This window comes from Xenopus laevis, chromosome 5S, assembly GCF_017654675.1.
Source record: "Xenopus laevis strain J_2021 chromosome 5S, Xenopus_laevis_v10.1, whole genome shotgun sequence".
Taxonomy (NCBI): Eukaryota; Metazoa; Chordata; class Amphibia; order Anura; family Pipidae; genus Xenopus; species Xenopus laevis.
This window is the reverse complement of record NC_054380.1, coordinates 65,905,296-65,929,948: the sequence shown is the minus strand read 5'-3', so window position 1 is coordinate 65,929,948 and position 24,653 is coordinate 65,905,296. Positions and strand designations below refer to the sequence as shown.

At 41.6% G+C, this 24,653-nt stretch overlaps 1 protein-coding gene across 1 annotated transcript in view; it reads left to right on the top strand.

Moving 5' to 3' along the window:
• The window catches only part of crybg1.S (crystallin beta-gamma domain containing 1 S homeolog), a 164,099-nt gene that overhangs the window by 31,054 nt on the left and 108,392 nt on the right, over window positions 1-24,653 (top strand). The gene's annotated exons all lie outside the window — the stretch shown is intronic.

The window sequence follows — 24,653 nt, the reverse complement described above, 5'->3', positions numbered from 1 at the left end:
AACTACACTACTATTTGGAACCCATGGCTGCTCTGGACTGAGACGAACTTACGAGTTCCATCAAACTTACTTGCAAACACAACGTGACTGTCTTCTCATAATGTCTTTCATGATGTTCACTATTACTTATAAGGTTTTTGGTACAATTTGAAGTGGTGTATTATTCATACAGTATATCTGATTGATGTACGATGTCAATTGGCGAGAGTCCTACCCCCTCCCCCCCGTTTTCCTCTATCATTCTCTTCTTTCTTTCTTCCTTTTACTTCTTTTTTCCTTATGTATTTAACCTTTGTTATATGATACTTTCACAATCCGATTACCACTACTTGTCATGAACCACTGAGATATTCTCTGACTTGTAAATCTCTATTTTCTTTTGTGACCTGAATGTTGAATCATATGACTGGATTGTGGAAGAAATAAATAAAAAGTTGAAAAAAAACAACCAGAAGCCAACTTCCTGCTTTTCAGCTCTATAACTCTGAGCTAGTCAGCGACTTGAAGGGGGGCCACATGGAACATTTCTGTTCAGTGAGTTTGCAATTGATCCTCAGCATTCAGCTCAGATTCAAAAGCAACAGAAATGACCCATGTGGCCCCCCTCAAGTCTCTGCCTGGTAGCCAGGGTAATCAGCCAGTGTAAACCAAGAGAGCTGAAAAGCAGGAAGTAGTGTTCTGACTGACATGTAATACATAAAATCACTCCAGCCTTTATACATTACATTTATGGCTAACTAACTATATTAGAAACATTTTTTATTTTGCACAGCCTATCTATTTACCCAGTTTTTATTTTTACACTGAACAATTCCTTTAAGGTATGGTCAAATTACAGGAAGATCTCTTATTTGGAATACACCAGGTCCCAGGCATTCTGGGTTATAAATACTATACCTGTACATGATATTTACTAAGCTACAATTTTTTTTTCCTTGTCATAGTGTCAACGGCTAGTGATACTCTGCCTCTAATTTATGTGAACCCATCAAGGCTAGGCTAGACCATGTCTGGCTTGAAAACAGACAGAGCACCGGTTACCTTTCAACCTCTCTCCACAGGACTGGCCTTTGCTACATAAAAATAGTGAAGGAATGGTGTACACCACGTACACCTCACTTGTGCTAACTTAATAAATGAATTAGATGCTAGAAGATTCTCGAACAAAACACATAGCAACAGGTTTTATTCGCTTAAAGAGCAAATCAGGTGTTTATACTCACAATCCTTTGAGGTATAGAGACAGCACTTTGTGACATCCCTGTGGAGATAGTGTACCACACTGGATAGATGCACCCTTAGGATTTCTGTACCACGACTAGGGTTGCCATCTGGCCGGTAAAAATGATGGTTGATCCCAATGTTATTAATATCGAAAAAAGATAAATATATAGGAAGACCGGTATTTTTTTCCAGAAAAGGTGGCAACCATAAACATGACCTGGATCTCCAAACGTTGGATCAAGGAAAGCACTAAACCTAAATTCCTATTAGGCTGTGATCCCTACATTACAGGTCAGTCTTGCCTGAGGGGAGAGCTATCCCCTTGCTATCCCTCCTAGTTGGAACCAGGCTGCTCTTGCTCATTAGTTTGATCTGCCTCGCTTTCGTGGAAAGTGCTGTTACTAGGGTTGTCACCTTTATTGTGCTGGGAAAACGGGCAGGGGGCGGGCCGGGTGATGTTAGGGGGCGGATGGTGACATCAGGGGGTGGGGCAGTGGCATCGCGGCGCAGTGGTGTTGGGGGCAGGAGTGATGACGTGGCGATCAGCCAATCATTGATCGCCACGTCATCACTCCTGCCCCCAACGTCAGTCACTAAATGTCCTTTTTTCCTAATTTGGCAATCCGGGCAGCCCTTCCAAAAACCTGACTGTTAGGGTGGCAACCCTTACTGTTACAGAGAACTACCCTGTCCTGACTACACCTTATTCACAGGGTCCCTGTATCCCTAACTTCACCAAGGGCCTCAACATCCATGGGGCCTTCCCTTTACTAGGGCCTAAGCTCCAGGCTGCCAGTACATCCACATCCAAAGAGGAACTAACTAGAGAACAAGGAAGTGTAGGCATTTAAAGCCATAGGGGAGCGTTAAACCTATGGGTCCCCTACATCTATATACTGTACAGATTCTTGAGAGTTGCTGCTAGCTTTGTGTGTAGCTGTGGTGACGATGATGGCAGTAGCTATAAAGAGATCACTGATCCCTAAATCTGTGTACATAGGTGATGGAGGAAATTTTAATTGCAGAAAAATTGCTGTTTTTTCTGGTTTTAGCATTCACATCAGATTAATAGGGATTAATGATCTCTACAAATAGAAGTGCTCTTCTTCTGTGTAAAGGATTCACTTTAAAGGGGTGCTTCACCTTTACGTTACCTCAAAATGTTTTTCCTCTATAGCGGTACACCGATCGCGCTTGATGCAGCATTTCAGTATCCATAGCAACAATTATTTATGTCCACATTTTGTGGAGAATGGCAAGACCAGGAACATGGCAGCTCTTTTACCTATAATTGGGTCTTTTTTTCCTTTGTGATCATACTTGGGTGTTGGCATTCTCTTATGCTATGCTAAGTTTTCATTATTTCCTCTATCCTCACATAGCCTTTTTTTGCTCCTGAAAGCCAGCACAGGTTTATAATTGTTGTAAGTACACCATTTATATGTATCAACCTAATAATAAATTGTTCATTTAGGTCAATGCTATACAGTAGTTTATTCCCCTGTTTTTTTTTGATTAGCAAGCTAGAACCTGCCTTTGCACTGCCGGTTATTCCTATTTTTTTTTACCTCTCACCAGCATCAGTTTGCTCTGCTGATTAATACCTGCTCAGAAGAAAACCAGTCCTGCCAGTTTGTCACTGGTTTGAGGACTGTGCCAAAGGCAGTTTACAGAATTCCTCTTATCTTTTGCTTATGTCTCATACCTTTATCAGTGAGTAATTTGTAAGACCAGCAGAGTCCAGGATGTCACCTGGCAAACTTAAAAAGTCAGTCAGTCCACCTTTTCTGGGAAATGAGTGTAACCTCCATTGTGTGTCCCCTGATTTACTGGTCTGTAAGGGCTATTCCACACGGGGAGATAGCGACGCGTTTGCGGTCGTGGCGACAAAGCGCCGCGACAGTCGCCGCGACCGGCGCAGGCGACAGTTTTGTATGGGCGCCTATGTAAAAACGCCTGTGCTAACCACACGAGGCGATGCGCTTTTCAACAGTCGCCTGAAAATGCCTCGCCAGGCTTTTTCAGGCGACTGTTGAAAAGCGCATCGCCTCGTGTGGTTAGCACAGGCGTTTTTACATAGGCGCCCATACAAAACTGTCGCCTGCGCCGGTCGCGGCGACTGTCGCGGCGCTTTGTCGCCGCGACCGCAAACGCGTCGCTATCTCCCCGTGTGGACTAGCCCTAAATGGAAGGAGGACATAAATGCAAAATCTTCACTTGTGCCTTACTGCACCAGAAAAGACCAAGTAACACCCACCCCACCTGTTTGTTTCTAGGGGCAGGCAGGGGTGGGAGCATGAGTTTAGGTTTGGAGTTGCTCTAAAAGTATTAGCTATAGGAAAATATACCGCCTTTCTGACATGAACTCCATGGTTTTATATCTGTGTGCTTGCTTAGACTAGTTCCCCATCCCCCTTTACAATTGCTGCCTCTCTAGGTAAAAATGTAATTTGATGCCAATATTATTATTATTAGGAAAGAAAGGTAAAAATATTTCATATTCATAATTATACCAAGCAGACAGGAGCCATTTTGTGGACACTGTTATTAAGGCAAGTCTTGCATCATCTCAGAATCTTGTTTATGCACCAGAATGGTGGAACTGATGTCCATCACCATGCCCTGGCTACACAATTAAATGGTGAAAAGAACGGGGGAATGTGGGGAGAGCAGTGCCATCTAGGAACTTCCTAGTAGGAAGTGCTGAATGGAAAGTGAAAGTAATTGTCTGCCCTGCCTCTATGCCTAAAGGTGGCCATACACGGGCAGATAAAGCTGCCGATATCGGTCGTTTGGACCGATTTGACAGCTTATCTGCCCGTGTATGGGGGCTTCCGACGGGTCATGCCGATCGATATCTGGCCACGATATCGATCGGGAAGGTTGGATTTTTACCCGACCGACCCGTCGGAGCCTTTTGGCGCATCGTAATTCGATCGTTCGGCCATACGGCCGAACGCTCGAATTACCCCCGATATAGCCACGCAGTTTAGTGGCATATCGGGGAAAGATCCGCTCGTTTGGCGATGTCGCCAAACGAGCGGATCTTTAAGTCTATGGACACCTTGAGGCATAGAGAAGGGGCAGACAATATTTGATTGACGGCTGAGTTTTTAAATGAGTTTATGAATGCTTTAATAAAAAATAGAAATTGTATTTCATTGTTAATTTGAAAACTACTTTTTTTGTGTCTGGGTGACAGGTCCACTTTAATACTCACAGTGTAATGCAACCTCTCCCTCACTTTGTTCCATTGTAAAGTGATAGATTCTGGCACTTGAAGCTCCTATGCTTTCTATAGTGGTTGGTGCACAGATTTATGGGAAAGCAAAGGGACATCAAGTCCCAGAATCCAGCACTTTAAAATGGAACATAGCTGTACTTTACTGTTGTAGTTTACTGATCCTGCCATCTAGTAAATTGCAGGGATTATTTATGATTGCAAATCCAGCGGACAAATTGCACATTTTGATGACCATGTTTTACCCATAATGCAATATATTCCCATAATTCCAGAGCAATTTTGGTCATACGGGGAGTTGTGCTTGCCACAACTGCACTTGATGCATCTCAGTAGACATGTGTATTGTAGTAAATCAGATGCAAGTTGCAGCTAACAATTTTAGGAAAGGGATGCATCACTTCCTGCACTCAACAGTAAAATTACACTTGAATGTGCATTCTTGGCACTTGTATGCTCTACCTATTGAACAATACTTTTGTGGAAACACTGGTATTACTGCCACATCCAGGTTTTCACATCACTAGGCCTACTCGTACAATATTCAGCAGAAGAGACAGAATGGATGTAAGTCACGTAGCGCTAGGGTTGCCACTTTTTCATGGCCCATGATCCAGGCAGGGGGCGGAGCCATGACATCAGAGGGGTGAGCCAGTGATGTTGCCAGTGGAGCGTTGTGCATCAAGGGGGCCGGGTTATGATGTGGCAATCAGTGATTGGCTGATCCCTATGTCAATCAAGTTTTCCTTATTTGGAAAATTGGGCAGACTGTCTTGACCTGGGCAGCCCTTCTGAAAAACTGGCTGGCTGGGTCAAATCCGGACAGGTGGCAACCATAAGTAGCGAACTATACATGAGTGCAATGGGAATGTTTGGTCACAAGTACCTTTAATAAATGGTGTCTGTAAGAACAGCATTTGTATCCATTTTAGTGTGACTGCATTTTTAAATGAGTCATAGACCTTAGTAGTGTTATTTTTGAAGTGGCTTATTTATTTTATTTGTCCAGTAAACACATTATATCGCTGTGTACATAAATGTTTTGTTACAAAGAACTAGCTTCACTGCAGTCTTTGAATGGCTGATATTTTAAGCACATTTGCGATAAGGGGAATGACATGAGCCTTGCTGCTATAAAAAAACTATTATTAGAACATTGTGTAACTTTACTAATAATGAGTTCTATATACTCAGCATTATTGTATGTATTAGTTAGAGCAAAATATCTTGTCTTTTTTTATGCAGTTAATTAAATATAATTGAGTTAATATAGAGGTTTTTTAGACCACTGACATACAAGTTGCTTTGCAAACAAAGTTGCCTTGTGTCTCAATACTGATACAGGTGTGTGTGTTTGTGTGTGTATATATATATATATATATATATATATGTTCTGTCCTCGCTACGTATTACCCTGGGGCAGTGTGTAGTTTGACATGCAGCTAAACCTTCCCACAATCCAATAAAGAGACTAAGCTTGGAGTCTGTAGATTTTACTGAATAGGCAAGTGGAATAAGAGGTGAAACTGTAATACAAACAGCAGAAAAATATAATAAGTATGCTTGCAATGAACTATATAAAAAACATGCAAATGAACATAACTGCAGCATAAATTATATGTACTGGCACAAAGTCTATGCAGCAATTGTCTCTGGGGTTTCTGGCAGCTGTGGAGGTGTTTTGGTGTAACTATTTCCTTACCAGCGATTCTATCATAAGGGAGATGCAGAACTGTGTGGTTCTTCCAGCAGCATGGTCTGTAAAATGGAGTCCTAGCTCCCACAAGGCATTGCTTTAGGTCACATGGTGGCAGTACAGTAGCCTGATTAGTCCAAATTCTGCCATAAGCCTTATGGAGGTGTAGAATGAATATACAGGAAGTGACGTCGTGCACTTACAACAAGTGTCCAGAGGAGGGAGCTCCGAGCAAATGAATAGGGAAATCCCAAATATGGTAAAAGCGTATGCTGGAGACATGACACTCCCCGTCTGGCATCTATGGATGCCACCACTTTCTTCGGGAGACAACAATAAAGTTCGTTCAGTCACTGGTCTGAAGAACAATTTGGTTTCTCCTTGCTTGGAGGTCTTGACCTCAGCTTTACGGACTCTCCCATCCTCCCTTGGAAATGTATTGGTGACAAGACCCAAGGACCATTCACTCCTTTGTGACTGACAGTCTTTCAACAGAACAACATCACTACCTTTGAGGTTGGGCTTGGTAGTTTGCCATTTGCAAAGTGGCTGCAAAGTTGAGATGTATTGCTTTCTCCATCTGTCCCAGAAGGTATTCGCAAGACGGCCTCCTACTCTCAATGGGCTAGTTTGGACAAGGAATGGGTCACGCTTTCTCAGAGTGTTGTCTTTAGGGACAGGTTTGTTTCTTGTGATGCACAAGGATGTCGGTTCTGTGAGCCAAGTTGTGTCTTTGAGCTGACTTGCTGTAACAGCGTGGTCTGCTAGGTTGTAGTCCGTATAGAAAACAGTCTCTTTGGGCTCTGTGCCTGTCTCGGTTGCGATGAGCTCAGCTAGCTCTATAGCTACAATGGCAGCACAGAGTTCCAGTCTGGGTATAGTGTGTTCGGGAATTGGTGCCAGTTCTGCCTTACCCGTAACAAATGCAGTGTGGCGTTGTCCATAGATATCCACAGTTTTGAGGTATGCTACGGCAGCTATGGCTTTGACAGAAGCATCAGAGAACACACAAAGTTTTTGGCTTTGTACCTCTGTAGAAGGTATTAGGGCATATGGGTGTGTAACACAAAGGTTGGAAAAGGTTGCTAGAGAACTTCTCCATTCTGCCCACAAACTCTTTTTGTCAGGAGACAGCGGGTTGTCCCAATCAGATGTTTTGAGGATTAAGTCTCTTAAATCATTTGAATAGTCTTGTGAAGAGAAGGCTTCAATCGCTACTTTGTTGTTAGAAGCTATTTTGTAAAGCCTGAGGTTGGAGCAGGCGAGTGTTTCCTGCGCTCTTTTGAGAAGACTGATTGCAGCTTTGCTTGAAGGTATCAATTTTAAGCGGTTATCTACATAGAAGTTTTTTTCTACTGATGGTCTGGCATCTGATCCATACTGTACCTCACTTTCTTGGGCAGAGCGACTGAGTCCGTGGATTGCAACTGCAGACGAAGGACTGTTGCCAAAGGTGTGCACCCTCTTACGGTACCCTGTGATGTCTTTGAAAGGGTTTTTATCTCTGAACCTAAAAGATAAAGGGGTGACCCATCTGTTTGAATCGTGTTTAACTAGTTCTTGTTTGATTATTTTTGAAAAGGGTATATCCTCAATAGACATTGCTAATTGGTTATCTTCTTTTGTTCTCTGGAACACTGTACATCTCAAATGATCTTGATCACTGTCACGGGTGAGATTATCATCGGAAATGTTTAGTACCAGGTGTGTGTACCAGGCTGGTGCTGTAAGGTTTTTCCTTTATTAGGAACTGGTTGTGGCATGGTGGGAAAATGGAGGGGTGTCCATTTTCTAGTGTGTTTGTCAGCATGCTGTTTACGCAGACTGGTTCGTGTACGCTTCCTGGGCAAACGTCTCCTACTATGACCCATCCGAGATCTAGCTTCTGGGCATAAGGTGCATTGTGAGGGCCATTTATCTGGTCCCTTGCTTTGTGGACCCGTAGCATATCTCTTCCAAGGAGAAGCATTATCTGAGCCTTGGGGTCAAGTTTAGGGATTAAGTGCATTATACGTTTCAAGTGTACCTGGTGCTTAGCTACGTCCGGTGTAGGGATTTCAGATCTATTATCGGGGATCTGGTTGCATTCGATTATAGTTGGTAAGGGTAGACATACCTTTCCATCTATGGACTCTACATGGTAGCCTGATGCCCTTCTTCCTACTGTCTTGATAACTCCTGCACATGTTTTTAGAGAGTAAGGAGTGTTTGGGCCCTTGACATTAAATGCATCAAAGAAGGCTGGGCAGGCTAAAGATCTGTTGCTCTGGTCATCCAGGATCGCATAGAGCTTAATGCCTTTATCTGTTTGGCCTGTCGGGTATACTTTGACCAGGCAAATTTTGGAGCAGGATCTGCTGCCTATGGCACCGTTGCGGATTTCTGTGCAATGAGAACTGACCTCTGTAGTGTTTGTGGCACTGTCATCTTCCTCCCCGCCATGCTTGCTGGCGCTCTTGGTGTAAGGTACAGTCCACGGGGCTGGCCCAGGTTGTAAAGCTGTGTTGTGATATGTGCTGTCACATTCTGTGCATTTTACACTGACCTGACAGTCCTTGGCAAGATGAGACGCTGATGAACAACACTTGTAACAGATGTTGTGTTCCTTTAGGAAAGCTTTGCGGTCTTCTATGGACTTCTCTCTGAAGGCTCTGCATTTCAGAAGAGGGTGAGACAGTTGGTGTAAAAGACACTGCTTACTAGGGTCTTTGTACCTTGTCTCCTCGTGAGAAGGTTCTGCAGATCTGTGAAAAGAATCTAAAGAGGAAGCATTAGTTTTGTGTACTGTTACTGCTGCTTTGCAAGTATTAGGTACTGAAAGGGTGGCATGTGGCAAAGTGAAATCAAAGCTGGGGTCATTTCTCATCTTGGCTTGTTGGTATACAAAGTCCATGAATACCGTAAAAGGAGGAAATGGAACGTTGTGCATTTCTTTGAATTTTGACCCGTGTGCCATCCACCGCTCTTGTAAGTTATAGGGCAATTTTTGTACTATGGGGTTAACACCTCTGGCTGTGTCTAGGAATGCAAGCCCTTGTAAGTCTCCTTCAGCTTTGGCTACTTGTAGTTCCATTAACAAGTCACTTAATTCCCTAAGTTTTTGGTAACTTTTATTGGTTATTTTAGGGAAGTCATCAATTCTCTTGAAGAGTGCATTTTCTACAACCTCTGCTGAGCCATAGCACTCATTAAGTCTGTGCCAGATCATTCTGAGACCAGTCTCTGGGTGATTTATGTTAATGACTCTGATCCTTTTGGCATGCTCTGCAGACTCAGTTCCTAGGTATTTGATAAGGAGGTCGATTTCCTCACTGTATGAAAGGTCTAAGCCTTTGATAGTATTTTGGAAGGAGGATCGCCAGGCTCTGAAGCCTTCTGGGCGGTCATTGAACTTTTCAAGTCCCTTTGTGATTAGCTCGCGCCGTGCAAAGAACTTGGCAAAGTCCATTGTGACTTGGTTAGTATCAGGATAAGTAGGTGGATGAGTGTAATAGTGAGAAGGTGTTGTATAGTCATACCTGTCTGGAGGTTCTCTTTTAGGCTGGACTGTGACATACCGTTGTGACACAGTTGAGGAGGTAGGTGCAGGGTTAACCCTAGGCTTGGGTACCTGGCTGAAGTGGGTGTTGTAGGCAGGATCACTTAGCTCGACGTGGTCTCTCTGATGCAATTGCAGCTTGCTGATGGCCTTTGGAGGTGTATGGCATCCTTGGCTTGGTTCAGGAGCAGCATGTTGGCCTGGTTGCTGTGCTGAAAGAGAATCTGTGTCTTGTTTGGAGTGCTGGTAGACATACTCTCTCGTGCGTTGTAGTGGGTCATGGGGTTCATTCTCAAGATTAGGTACCTCGCTGTGTCCTTCGCTGCTAGGGTACACAATCATCTCTAGAGCTTTTGCTTCTGCCAAAGTTGCTGCAGCTTCTCTCTCTCTGGCCAGCTTTTCTAGGGTTGCCTCTAAGCGAACACTTTCCAGCTTTGCCTCTACTGCTAGGCGTGCATTTTCTGCTTCTAAGCGTGCACTCTTTACTTTTGCCTCCATTTCCCTCTCTGCGAAGGCAGCACGGGCCTTTGCTGCTTCCGCTTTTGCGCGGGCAATGGCGGCAGAATTAGTAACAGATAAGCGTTGAGAGGAGCCTGAGACCTGGGATCTGGTCACTAATGAGGATGTCTTTTTCTGTGACATTATGCGACACTGGATAAGCCTTTGTAGTGGCTCCTCTGTGCTGTAATGGCAGTGTCTGTATTCGGTCACTGTAATATGCTGTTGTCTGCGCTTGCAGCGTAGCTGGTTTAATCACTTGTATGTCAGCTGCTGTTTTACTGCGCATGCAGTGAGTTATAGTTCAATCCCACCTTTGTGGTAGCGCTGTTTCACTGTTCTGTCCTCGCTACGTATTACCCTGGGGCAGTGTGTAGTTTGACATGCAGCTAAACCTTCCCACAATCCAATAAAGAGACTAAGCTTGGAGTCTGTAGATTTTACTGAATAGGCAAGTGGAATAAGAGGTGAAACTGTAATACAAACAGCAGAAAAATATAATAAGTATGCTTGCAATGAACTATATAAAAAACATGCAAATGAACATAACTGCAGCATAAATTATATGTACTGGCACAAAGTCTATGCAGCAATTGTCTCTGGGGTTTCTGGCAGCTGTGGAGGTGTTTTGGTGTAACTATTTCCTTACCAGCGATTCTATCATAAGGGAGATGCAGAACTGTGTGCTTCTTCCAGCAGCATGGTCTGTAAAATGGAGCCCTAGCTCCCACAAGGCATTGCTTTAGGTCACATGGTGGCAGTACAGTAGCCTGATTAGTCCAAATTCTGCCATAAGCCTTATGGAGGTGTAGAATGAATATACAGAAAGTGACGTCGTGCACTTACAACAAGTGTCCAGAGGAGGGAGCTCCGAGCAAATGAATAGGGAAATCCCAAATATGGTAAAAGCGTATGCTGGAGACATGACAATATATATATATATATATATATATATATATATATATATATATATATATATATATATATATATATATATATATATATATATATTACATCCTTACAGTAGTACAGTACTATGCAGTAGGTATAGTATATCTCTATTTGTTGCATATGAATTTTCTGCACAAGCATGGGCAGAGTAACCCAAAATAACATATAAGCAGTTAACATTTACTGTTGTATAGATTTTACAATAAAGAAGTAAAAAATACTATTGCTGGGATCGGGTCACAGAACCATGCCAGAACGTGCATAGTCCAAGTGGTTGATTGTAATTTTATGTAGTTAGTAGAGTATTATAATTAATATCGAGAGAAGAGTTCCGGCACTATTACCGGCTTAACTCTCCTTCATAAACAGAATGTTTAGCGGGTTCTGACACCAATCATAAAATGGTACTACGGGCCTTGTCTCGCTCACCATAAGTATTAGGTGGCCCGGATACCCACTGCCCCGGACGCCGCTCCTAAACTTTAATACTGGACTTCCAAAATGCAGTAAAACATACTGGTATCTTACCCCACGAATGTAGTGACCCGGGTGCCGCTGCCCGAGTCCGTCACTAGGGGGAACACTGACTGCAAATCTGTGATAAAGAGGCAGCGCACTCCTGGGTTTCCAGATCAATCGCTCGTCTTCAAACCAAAACTTAAAATTATATACTTTATTTAAACATTGTATAAACCATACAGTTTATACATATACATACATACAGTATTATAATTGGGCTGGTTACAGTTTTACAAGCAATAAGTGTAAAACCTAAAGCCTAGCTATAAAAGTAAATATTATTAAATATCTTAATTAGAATTATTTATCCTTATTTACAGTCTTTATTCATTTTGTAAATTAGTAACACACAAAATAACCTTACTATGAGGGATACACCACCTCCCATTGCTCTCTCCCTCTAACCAGGGCTGTGAAGTCAGAACATACATCTTTTGACTCTGACTCATGAGTTTTTAAAGGAACAGTAACACCAAAACCTGAAAGTGTATCAAAGTAATTAAAATATAATGTACTGTTGCTCTGCATTGGTAAAACTGTCATGATTGCTTCAGAAAAGACTACTATAGTTCATATTTATAGTTTAAATAAGCAGATGTGTAGCAATGGGGGCAGCCATTCAAGATGGAAAAAATAAGAAAAGGCACAGGTTACATAGCAGATAAAACACCATTGTATTTGACAGGGCTTATCTGTTACCTGCTATGTAACCTGTGCCTTTTCTTATTTTGCTTAAATGGCTGCTCCTATGGCTACACAGTAGCTTATTTATATAAATCAGTGCTGTCCAACTTCTGTGGTACTGAGGGCCGGAATTTTTGTAGCCTACATGGTGGAGGGCCGATAATGGAAGCCATTGTTTACCATTTTAAACCACACCCATATTATCTAAAGATTTTTTAAAACCATGTCCAAAAAATTCAAATGGTTGGTGCTCACTGCAGGGATATTACTCATCACTCCTATGTAAAAAATTTAAGTTATACTCTTAAATATACTATAAACATACCCTTAAATCCATATGCCTCCTCGTCCCCTGTGGATAACCCCCCCCAGCACATGATTAACCCTTAATGGCCACTAACAACAATTTCCAAATGCTAACAAACCCACAAAACAAACTCTACCAGACTCACGTGTGCAGATTATAGCACACACAGGGAGCATAGGGCAGTCAGAGTATGGCAAACACAGGGAGCATAGGGAAGGCAGAATAGAGCAGGAGACAGGGAGCATAGAGAAGGCAGAATAGAGCAGTAGACAGGGAAACCTATCAGGACTCAAAAATGGACAGTTCATAATGTGCTACATACAGTGAGACAATGCTGGTGCCCCTCCAGCAGTTTGCCTGAGATGTGAACAGTTATAGGCTTTAGGGGTGTGAACAATAGAAGTGTTACAAGTGTGAACAATGCAGGAGTTTACAGTCAGAATTTGAGGTGTAAACAATGCATGGGCCATTTAATTTCAGTACTGATACCTTTAAATCTTTACAAGGTAAGAAGTCACAGCAGGCAGACTTTTCATTTGGCCGTGGGCCGCCAGCTCTGATATAAACTATAGTAGTCTTTCTGAAGAAAACACACAGCTTTTACCATACCTCCCAACAGTCCTGTTTTGAGTGGGACAGTCCCTCTTTTGACGGCTCAACCCGCAGTCCTGCATTTGTACTGGAAAGTCCAGATTTCTCTTGGCAGAGAGCCCAGAATAAATACTTAAGATACATTTGTAACAATTTTGGGAGAAGTTAGACTCACAGCTTAAAGGGCAATTCACCTTCATTAGTAAAACTGCAATAACACACAGAATAAAACACAGAAATGTGTTCAAACTTCATAACCTGTCAAATTTTGTAAAATGGGCATGGTAATTAGGGGGTGTGGCCCAAAAAGGGTGCGGTCAAGAAAATGTTGCCTGAATAGGAAGATGAGTAATAAAAAGTAGCAATAACAATAAGTTTGTAGATGGGTTCAGTGACCCCCATTTGAAAGCTGACAAGAGTTAGAAGAAGGCAAATAAACAGCTATTATATTATTATACTAAAAACAAATATTCATTTTAATGAAGACCAATTGAGAAGTTGGTTAGAATTAGCCATTCTATGAACCACTGCTTTAAATACAATCCCTCCCTTTCTAAGTATTGTTCTTAGAAACACAATTGCTTCTGTCAGATACTCCTTCATAAAAACTCTTAAATCTTGATTTTCAGGGCTTGTATACTCCAGATTAAAATGATGTATGAATGTTAGGTTGCATAATAGTTCAGCTGGACATCACGCTAAAAACAGCTGCACACTGGACTTTATTCTTACAGCAGAGAAATAGGACATTGCATATTGTATTTCAGTTTTATTTCACAACACTTGTGTTGGGCAGCTTTATATGGCTCCGATTAATCTTCCCTGATCCTTTCATGTCTAGCATGATGGTTGGAACTTTGCAGACTTTGAATATATTCCTGTTATTTAAAAAGAAAGGATCATATACCCAGTCTGAAAACTCAAGACCAGCTTAAGTGGAAAATGCTAATGTGCTGTAAAGTCATCCCTAAGGTAAACATGTTTAATCTGCCACCTAGTGTCCTGCATGAGTTATGATATTTCAGAATTAGTCTGCATATAAATAATAATGAATATTTCCTGGCCACTCCATATCAGCAATACTACGGGGATTTGCCCTGCCCCCATACCCCGGTTTGCTCTGTCCCTCCCCCAAAGAAAACGATAAAGGACCCAGCCCCTCCTCACCTACTTGTCTTTTTTGCTTAGTCTTCATTCTGGTTAGCATGGGACATCTTCGCAGCTGATTTTAAAAATCCAACTCTTCAGAAGGTTGGCAATTTCTAAGGGCTATTTATTCAGTGAAACTGTCACATGAAGCCCCCTCAGCAGGAATCAAGTTCCTTGTTAGAGGCTGCTCCACGTTAGTGATTTTTAAAAGGTTGCTATTGGAGTGTAGGATCTCCAGGTGGTTTATTTACGAACATGCTTCCCAGGGGCATGATTCTGGGTGTGCGTTTTATGCATGCACGTGTTTTTTCATGCGCACGTTTGTCGCGTGCGTGTTGTCGAGCGCGCAATGTTTTTGTGCACGCTTTGACGCGCGCATGTTTTGACACGTGTGTGTTTTTTCCAATGTTTTAAAAAGCTGAGTCACCATTTTGGTATGCTTTGAAAGTGCATATAATACTGGAAGTGGATAGTTTCTGATCCAGTCAGGTAATTGAATGCCTGTCTTACAGAAATGTGGGTTTTTTGGTTAAAACTCGATACTTAATGTCACCTTGTATTGCTTGTAGCACACAAGGAGTGTACACCTGAAGTGTAGAAATTCAAATGCTGCCCTTTATTCACAAACACAACATGTTTCAAGCTCTTGCTCTTTATCAAGTGTATAAGTGTACTGATACACTTGATAAAGCGCAAGAGCTCGAAACATGTCGTGTTCGTGAATAAAGGCACCTTTGCAGCAGATTCGCCTGCTCTTGTTTGTATCCACACCTACATTTGAATTTCTACATTGCCTGGCTTTTGGATGGAAGCAAGGTGTTGTGATATTGGAAAAGTTATCTAAGGGCAGCATTTGTACCAGTTTACCTGCTTATCTACACCTGAAGTGTACTGATGATCTTACGGCTTCAGTTCCAGCTGCCCTTATTGCTTGGTATGTCCCTCTTTAGTTTTTCTCTTTCTCTTTGTGGTGTTTTACACCTTTAATTATTTGTTTATTTCTTATGATTCATCTTGTTATTGTCTCTGTTCAGCTTGCCATATGGAGTCCGTACAGGGGAAAAGAAAGAAGTTTGTCTCTCTTCTCAAGTTTGTGCAGGCCGCTTTGATGCTCCGCTGCCGGGGAAAAAGTTTTGCAAATCATGCTTTGGCCTTCTACTACAAAGTACACCTGATAGTGAAGTCCCCTCAGATCAAGCAGCTTCAGTGTCCAGGGAGAATTCTCAGGTTTCTCAGGAGATGAAAGTCTGGAGCCAATGTCTGAGATGTTTTTTGAGGAGGAAGAAGCAGAATCTTTATTAATTCCTTCTTTGATTAAAGCAATTAAATTAATCCTGGTATTAGAAGAGAAAGTGGATTCCCAGAAGTCTAAGGTGCTCCCTTCTTCTTCTAAACTGAAACAAATTTTTCCTATATTTGCGGATGTGGTAGAGTTAATTTCCGCAGAACGGGAAAGAGCGGCTAAGTTGGCTACAAGATTTTCAAAATTATATCTGTTTAAAGAACAGGATACCAAAAACTAGGATTTAGCCCCTGTGGTGGATTCCCCTGTAATTCATTTGGCGAAGAAAACAACTTTGGCGATTGACAATTCATCAGTACTAAGAGATCCCATGGATAAAAGAATAGAGATGGAGCTTCGTAAGGCATATCAAGTGGCGGGAGCCTCATGTAAACCTGCAGTAGCTATAGTTTCAGTGGCAAAAGCAGTCTCTTTGTGGATCGACATTTTAGACAAAGCTATCGCTGAAGGTAAACATACAGCCGACATTAGTGCAGGATTATCGGAATTAAAGATGGCAATAGCATTTATGTTAGCAGTGGATTTAACACGGTTGGCTTCCAGGTCAATGTCGGTGTCGGTGTCAGCAAGAAGAGCATTATGGCTCAGATCTTGGGGTGCAGATGCGGCATCTAAGCTAAGTCTGTGTAACCTGCCTTATGTTGGAGAAAGTATTTTTGCCCCTTAATTAGAAGAGGTCATAGCAAAGGTGACAGGTGGGAAAAGTGATTTCCTGCTGCAAGAAAATCAAAAACCCAACTCTTTAAAGGTTTTTTGTTTGAGGCTCAGGTAGAGCTAGAGGTTATGCCAGTAACAACAGATACTTTGGCAGAGACAGCCCAAGAAAATCGTCTTGGAGAGGAGGTCACTCCACATTTATCAGGGGGAGCAAGATTAAACTGTCCTCAACTTCTAAAAAACCCTCCTTCAAATCATGGAGTAAAGGATTCTCTTGTCGGGGAAAGACTTTTGAGATTTTACGAGGTCTGGGATCGGTCAATTTCAGACCAGTGGGTACTGGGCATTTTAAGAACTCAAAATATTTTTTTGGTTTCCCCTTTGCCTCGAGGTCAAGAAAAGAAAAAAGCCCTCGAAGAGAATGTCCAAATTATGTTGGACCAGGAGGTGGTGGTTCCAGTGCCTCAGGAGGAAAGGGAAAAAGGCATTTATTCCCTACTTTTTCTGGTGAAGAAAGTTTCGGAAGGATGGAGGCCAGTGTTAGATTTGAAGAAACTGAACTCCTTCGTGCATCTTCAAAAATTCAAATTGGAGTCAATAAACACCATTATTGCGGCAGTACAGGCAGGAGACTGGCTCTTGTCAATTGATTTGAAAGATGCATACTTTCACCTCCCGATAGCAGATCAGCATCATCGTTTTCTTCGCTTTGCAGTTGGTCACAGGCATTTTCCGTTTTGGCCCTCCCCTTTGGCCTCTCAACATCTCCAAGAACGTTAACCAAGGTCTTCATCACCTTGGTGGCAGAGCTGAGAAAACAGGGCCTGACAGTTTGCCATTACTTGGACAATATCCTCCTGTCTGCAAGGTCTCCAGAAGTCTTTTTGTTACAGAGAGAGAGAGAGAGATTGCAATTTCTTTTCTCCAATCACACAGGTGGCTAGTCAAATGGGAAAAAAGTCAGTTGCAGCCATCTCAATCCATGATTTACCTCGGGGCTCTATTCAACATGGCAGACAATGTAGTCCAATTGCCACAACAGAAGGTGGAGCGCATGGTGAAAGAGATGAAAGTTTTCTGTTGCCATGGGGAAGTTTTAGCGAGACGATTTATGTCATTCCTAGGTTTGATGGCGGGCTCTATTCCAATGACCAAATGGGCCAGATTCCATATGAGGAGGCGCAACATTATTTCCTGACTCATTGAAATCGATGGGAAATCAATTGGAATCAATTCATTTCTCTTTCTCCCCAACTCAAGGTCAACCTTCAGTGGCGGATGTGCCCTTCAAATTTGTCTAGGAGATTTCCCCTTACGCCAATAAATTGGAAGATGATAACAACGGATGCCTCCTCCCAAGGTTGGGGAGCTCTCCTGGAGGGCAGTGTGGCTCAAGGAGTCTGGAAGTCTCCATTGAAAGTGCATGCAAATGTGTTAGAGCTAAGAGCAGTGTCTCAAGCACTGAAAATCTTTGCTCCAGACATAAAAGGAATGGCGTCAAAAGTCACAGTAGACAAGGGAACAAGAAGGAAGAAGGAGTTGGCCGCTATGGAAAGCAGTGTTCCCAATCCTAAACTGGGGAGAGCAGAATCTAGAGCATCTGACCGCAGTTCATGTTCCAGGGATTCACAGTCAGAAAGCGGACTTTCTCAGCCAGATGTCCTCTCCGGACAATGCGCAAGTGCTGATATTGCTATTTGCAAGATATTTCAGCCCTCTAGTTCAGGGGAGAGACATACTACTTTAACCCTGGGCGTTCCATCTAGCCAATGTGTTTCCGCCAATTCCTCTCCTCCTTCAAGTCCTACTGAAGGTTATTCAAGGTTTCCTCTGCTCAGAAGACTGGCAGTAGCAGACCCATGGCCTATTCCTATGAAGGAAAATCTACTGACCCAGGGGCCAGTGTCACATTCAAACCCGCACTCTCTCTCATTGATGGCATGGAGGCTGAGCACAAAAGGCTTGTAGCCTTGGGGCTCTCTGAAGCAGTGGTGGCTACATTGCTAAAGGCAAGAAAATACACAACATCTACCACATATAAGATTTGGGAACGGTTTTTCTATGGCAATTGGAGAAGGCAAATCCCATTTTTCCACCACTTTTACCTCAGGTTTTAGAATTCCTGCAGGAAGGATTGAACAAAGGATTGCAATATAGAACTCTAAGGGGGTCATTTACCTAATTCCGAATGCAAAAATCACGAAAAATGTGTGATTTTTTTTCATAAAATCATGAATTTTTCAAAATTTATTAAACCCTGAGGATGGAAAAGTCTGAATCAGAAAATCCGGCATCTCAGATCTGTCAAGGTTGCATTTAAGTCAACGGGAGAAGTCCCAATGATTTTTTGATGTGCGCTGAGTTTTCGGGCAAAATTCTGAGTTTTCAAGTGTAAAATTCGAAAAAATCGTGAAAATCCGATGAAAGATCTGAAAAAATCGTGAAAATCTGACTTTTCACGATTTTTTTGGATTTTTTCCTGCAAAATTTTGTGAAAGTGTATTAGTAAATAAGCCCAAAAAAACCTGTGCGGATTCGGTCGAGTTTTTTTCAGAAATTATTAAGATAATTTTGGAAAGTTCATTTCACAGCACTTTCAGCTATGACGGAGATAAAATGGGCAGAAGTAGTAAAGTAAAGCGTTTCTTCTCAGCCACATTAAAGATTTGTCATACAAAAAGGACTTTATCTCCAGCTTGGGATCTACCGATGGTGCTTAAAGCCCTTTGTAAGCCTCCATTTGAGCCTTTGCAAGAGACATCATTATGGTTGGTGACCCTAAAAAAAAACTTTATTTTTTGTGGCAATAGTTTTCACAGCAAGGGTCAGCCTCCTGCATGATCTGTCTGTAAAAGAGCAAGACATTTCTTTTTGGCCAGATAAAGTGATTTTAAAGCCTCCAGTCTTATTTCTGCCGAAGGTGGTTTCCACATATCACCTTGCGCGGGACATAGTAATTCCTATCATACCAGAGGATCCCAACCTTTCCTCGAAGTTCCAAAAGCTAGATCCGGTGAGGATGTTGAAACATTATTTGAAAAAGTCTGAAAGTCTGTTTGCTGTACCGGCAGGCCCTCGCAAAGGGGAACCGCCAGCAAAGTCCACAATCGCTAGATGGATTGTGATTTTGATACAAAAAACTTACAATCTTCAAGGCAAGCAAGCACCAGCAGGGCTAAAAGCTCATTCAATTAGGGCTGTAGCTACCTTCTGGGCAGCAGAGGCAGAGGTTTCAGAATCAGCAATTTGTAAGATGGCAGCATGGTCGTAGGCTCGAACGTTCTTTACGTTCTATCGTTTGAATGTTAAGAAACCTTCTCAAAATAATTTTGCTTCCGCAGTTCTGCGGTCTTTTTCTGTTGATTAAAAACTGTTTTATTTCCTCCCTCTTGATTGGTTGTCATTGCTTGGGTATAACCCGTAGTATTGCTGACATGAAAAAGGAAAATTTCCTACCATACTTACCATAAATTTCTTTTCCTGGCCACTTATCATGTCAGCAAACCCACCCTCTATGGACTAAATTATGAGACAAGTAAGTGAGGAGGGGCTGGGTCCTTTATAGTTTTCTTTGGGGAAGGGACAGAGCTAACCGGGGTATGGGGGCAGCGCAAATACCAGTAGTATTACTGACATAATAAGTGGCCAGGAAAATAAATTTACGGTAAGTATGATAGGAAATTTTCCTTTATTTCATTAAGCACATTTGTTTTTCGCTTGTGATATTGGAATTCATTTAATATAGTGCAAATTAATTCTTTATACATCATTACCTAATGACCGTGCAGATTTACTGTAACAAGTTTATTGCCACATTTTAACTATGATGCAATAGCGTGCCGTACTTAACTAAGCGTGAGATTTATCATCAGTGCCCATTTTTAAGATTTTTTGCAATATTTGCTATATATATTTCTAAATATTTTTGTCAAAATTTGCAACAAATATATCTCTAGAAATTGAAAGCCTAAAATGAATGTCCTAAGGATAACTTAAGCATTATTCATTTAAACTTTATAACATATAAACACAAAACAGTAGTAAAATAATAAATAATTGTACTGTTTCATAAACATCCTAACATTACTATCTATTTACTAACTATTTTTATTCACCAGTGTAGGGTGTGCAGCATGGAAGCTTTCTTACATAATAAATAAAAAAGACTCATGCTGAAAATGTTGCTACAGGTATGGGACTTATCCAGAATGCTCTGGTCCTGGGGTTTTCCGGATAATGGATATTTCTCTTATCTGGATCTTAATACCATAGGTCTACTAGAAAATCATGTAAACATTAAATAAACCCAATAGGCTGGTTTGCTTTTAATAAGGATCAAGTATATCTTAGTTTGGATCAAGTACAATAAACTTCTTTATTATTACAGAAGAAAAGGAAATATTTGTTTAAAATTTGGATTATTTGGATAAAATAGAGTCTATGGGAGATGGTCTTTCTGTAATTCGGAGTCAGGGGTATGGCACTAGTGTTAACATTGCCTAAGTGCTAATATTTCACAAGTGCTTAGAAATGGCAGTTATACAAGGCAGTTCCATGGAACTAAAGGTGGCCATAGACGCAAAGATCCTATCGTACGAATCAAGGATTTTCGGACCGTGTGTGGAGAGTCCCATCATTTTTCGTCCGGCGGAGATCGGTTGTTTGGTTGATCGGACAGGTTTGATTTTATCCCGACCGATCCCGCCGGAGCCCATTCAATCCGAATGTTCAGATTACCCCTGATATAGCCATGCCCGTTACTGGCATATTGGGGAAAGATCGGCTCATTGGCGATGTCGCCAAACGAGCAGATCTTTTCATCTATGGCCGCTTCAACTCCTATCTCTTCTCATTCCTACAGGTAATTCAGCTTATCTATATACTTGCAACTGCTATATACTGCTATATACTGCTTATTCTGGTAATTCAGCTTATCCATATACTTGCAACTGCTATATACTGCTATATACTGCTTATTCTGGTAATTTAGCTTATATCAATACTTTGTTAACCCCAATGACTTCTGTCTGTTAGGCCTATTTTGCTTTAGTTCTTTGATAAATATCTCAAGCACACATCTGTGTCCACTCCTCAGTGAACAAGAGATATTTTATAGCCCCAAACCTGGTTCTGTTGTCTGTAAAACTCTGCCCTTTGCTAGCTGGTTAATTGATTAATTGATTAATTAGGCTCTGGTTTTCACAATCAGCTACATATAAATTCAGGTACAAGAGGGGGGTTGTGGGTGCACTCCTAAGGCCATATAAAAATATATATAAATACAATAATCCCCTGTCTAAAAAAAAAGAAAAACAGGGTTTTTTGTTACAAAGTTATGATCATAAAATTGGTAAGCCGCCATACCACGTCAAGGTAAACCCCATACGGCGGTCCCTAACCTGTTTACCTGTGATCAAAATTTAAAACCTTGGTTTCAATCTGGACTAGATCCTCCCCCACCACCTGCATATGCGGCTTTTGTAGGGGAGACTGCCCAGACCAACGCCCATTTTAAAAAACCTAGGTTTTAAATTTTGATCACAGGTAAACAGGTTAGGGACCGCCGTATGGGGTTTACCTTGACGTGGTATGGCGGCTTACCAATTTTATGATCATAACTTTGTAACAAAAAACCCTGTTTTTCTTTTTTTTAGACAGGGGATTATTGTATTTATATATATATTTTTATATGGCCTTAGGAGTGCACCCACAACCCCCCTCTTGTACATATAAATTCAGACCCAGTATAGGGGATGGCACTAGTGCTAACATTTCCTGCTAATATTTCACAAGTGCTTAGAAATGGCAGTTATACAAGGCAGTTGGACAAGGCAAAAGGATCTTCTATCATAATAATATAAGAAGAACACAGATATCTTTGTACCTGCCAATTTGTAACTTCTTACTCCAAACATGCTTTATCCTGTACTTCTCCTCCTTTTCACTCATGCTTCATAAAACATTTTTCACCACCTCCCCCATCAAATCCCAGTTCTATACAAATCTCAGTCTCTCTACTTTCCTCCCCTTCCCTCTCTGTTTAGCTCTTCCACGAAACTCCTCTTTTTCATACAAACTAAGAACTTACAAATCCCGCTCTCACTTAGTCTATCTTTCCTTTCTATTGCTGGCAGCTGGGGACATTTCCGCAAACCCTGGCCCTTACCCCATCCCAGTTATATCACAGCTACAAGCTCCTTCTCTTCGGTGCAAATTCCAACAGTACAGAACTCTTACTCCCAAAAACTCAGTTAATCGTTCCTGTGCTCTCTGGAATGCCAGATCTTTTTGCAACAAACTCACCGCTATACACGACCATTTCATTGCAAATTCCTTTAACCTACTCGCACTTGCTGAAACCTGGCTTTCTCCTACCGACACTGCCTTGCCTACTGCCCTGTCCTATGGGGGCCTACACCTTACTCATACTCCCAGGCCTGGTAACAGACCTGGAGGTGGGGTAGGTTTGCTTCTCTCTCCCCGCTGTACTTTTAAAGTTCATCCACCTGTTCCTTCCCTATCATTCTCCTCATTTGAGGCTCACTGCATTAGGCTCTTGTTTCACTTTGCATTGCTGTCATATATTGACCACCAGGACCAACTGCACAATTTCTGGACAACTTTGCTCAACTCCCACTAACTCCCTCCTCAGCCCCTGCTATCCCCTACTTACCGTGACTTGCAAGCTGTAGACGTGTCACATCTCTCTTCTTCCTTTGACTCTCTTCACTCTTATATCTCAGCCATCTCTTGTCCTAATGTAGCTACCTCTGTCTACTTTAGTACTCTCACCACTGCCCTAAATGAGCTTGCTCCTACAAAAACTAAACGTGCTAAACCCAAACCACTTCAACCCTGGCATACTGCTTATACAAAAGTGTTTCAAAGACACTCACATGCACTTGAGCGTCGCTGGCGCAAATCCCACTCAGAATCAGACTTTTGAAGCTACAAATCTTCTCCGCAATACCAATCTTTGTATAATTAAAGCCTTAACTCACCTATTTAATCTTTAACTCTCAACTAAAACATGCTCTTGTCACCCCCATTCTGAAAAACCCCTCTCTTGATCCCTCCAATCTTAACAACCTCTGACCTATCTCTCTGCTACCTTTCATCTCTAAACTACTTGAGCGCCTAGTCTACAACCGACTAACCTCATTTCTCTATGACAATAACCTGCTGGACCCCTACAATCTGGTTTTAAGCCACAACACTCCATTGAAACTGCCCTGACCCGACTAACTAATGACCTTTTAACCGCTAAAGCCAACAATCATTTCTCACTACTAATACTGCTTGATCTCTCAGCTGCATTTGACACTGTAGATCCGGTGCCTTGGGGTTATCTTAGATTCTGCCCTGTCATTCACTCCTCATATCCAGTCACTTCCACCTAAGGAACATATCCAAAATACGATCATTTATCACCCAAGATGCTGCCAAAATTCATATTCACTCTCTCGTCATATCACGTCTAGACTACTGTAACTCTCTTTTAATTGGCCTTCACCTCCAGAGACTGTCACCTCTCCAGTCCATAATGAACACTGCTGCGAGGCTCATACACCTCAGCAACCGCTCCTCCTCTGCCACTCCATTCTGTCAATCCCTGCACTGGCTTCCACTACCTCCATATGTTCTATGTATAGAATTTATGTAATTTAGTTGTATAATCACATTTACTTTATAGTGCTACGCAATATGTTGGCGCTAAATAAATACATGTTAATTAATTATATAATGGGTTTCCGGATAACGGATCTTATATCTGTAATAGAGACTACTAACCCTATATAAGTAAGAAATCATGTTATATATGATATGATGTTACATATTATATTATATGATTGTACAGTTATGAAAAAAAAAGTTGTGTAATCCTATCCAGTATTAGTGAATATGTTAGCTCAAATGTGCCAGGAGTATATTGGCCAAATATATTCCCTGGACTCCTGTCTTTTTGTTCATTTTGAAAAATGATAAAACTTTAAAATAAAGACATAAAAAAAAGTGACGCACAACAAGACTTATTAGTGCTCTGTAACTGTGTGAGGTTTAACATTGCACCTTTTTTTGTGTATTTATTGTATTTATTCCTGTCAAACTCAGGAAACTCAAACTAAATTAGCATCCTATAGTAGCTTCCTACTGAAGTACCGCAATGAACACTGCTTGTTGGTTTTCAGGAGAATTTTTTAAGGAAGCTACATTTGATCATGTTAGCCAGGATATAGTAACCATATAGTTATGGTTATAGTTATATAGTTATATAGTTATATAGTTTTATTTCAA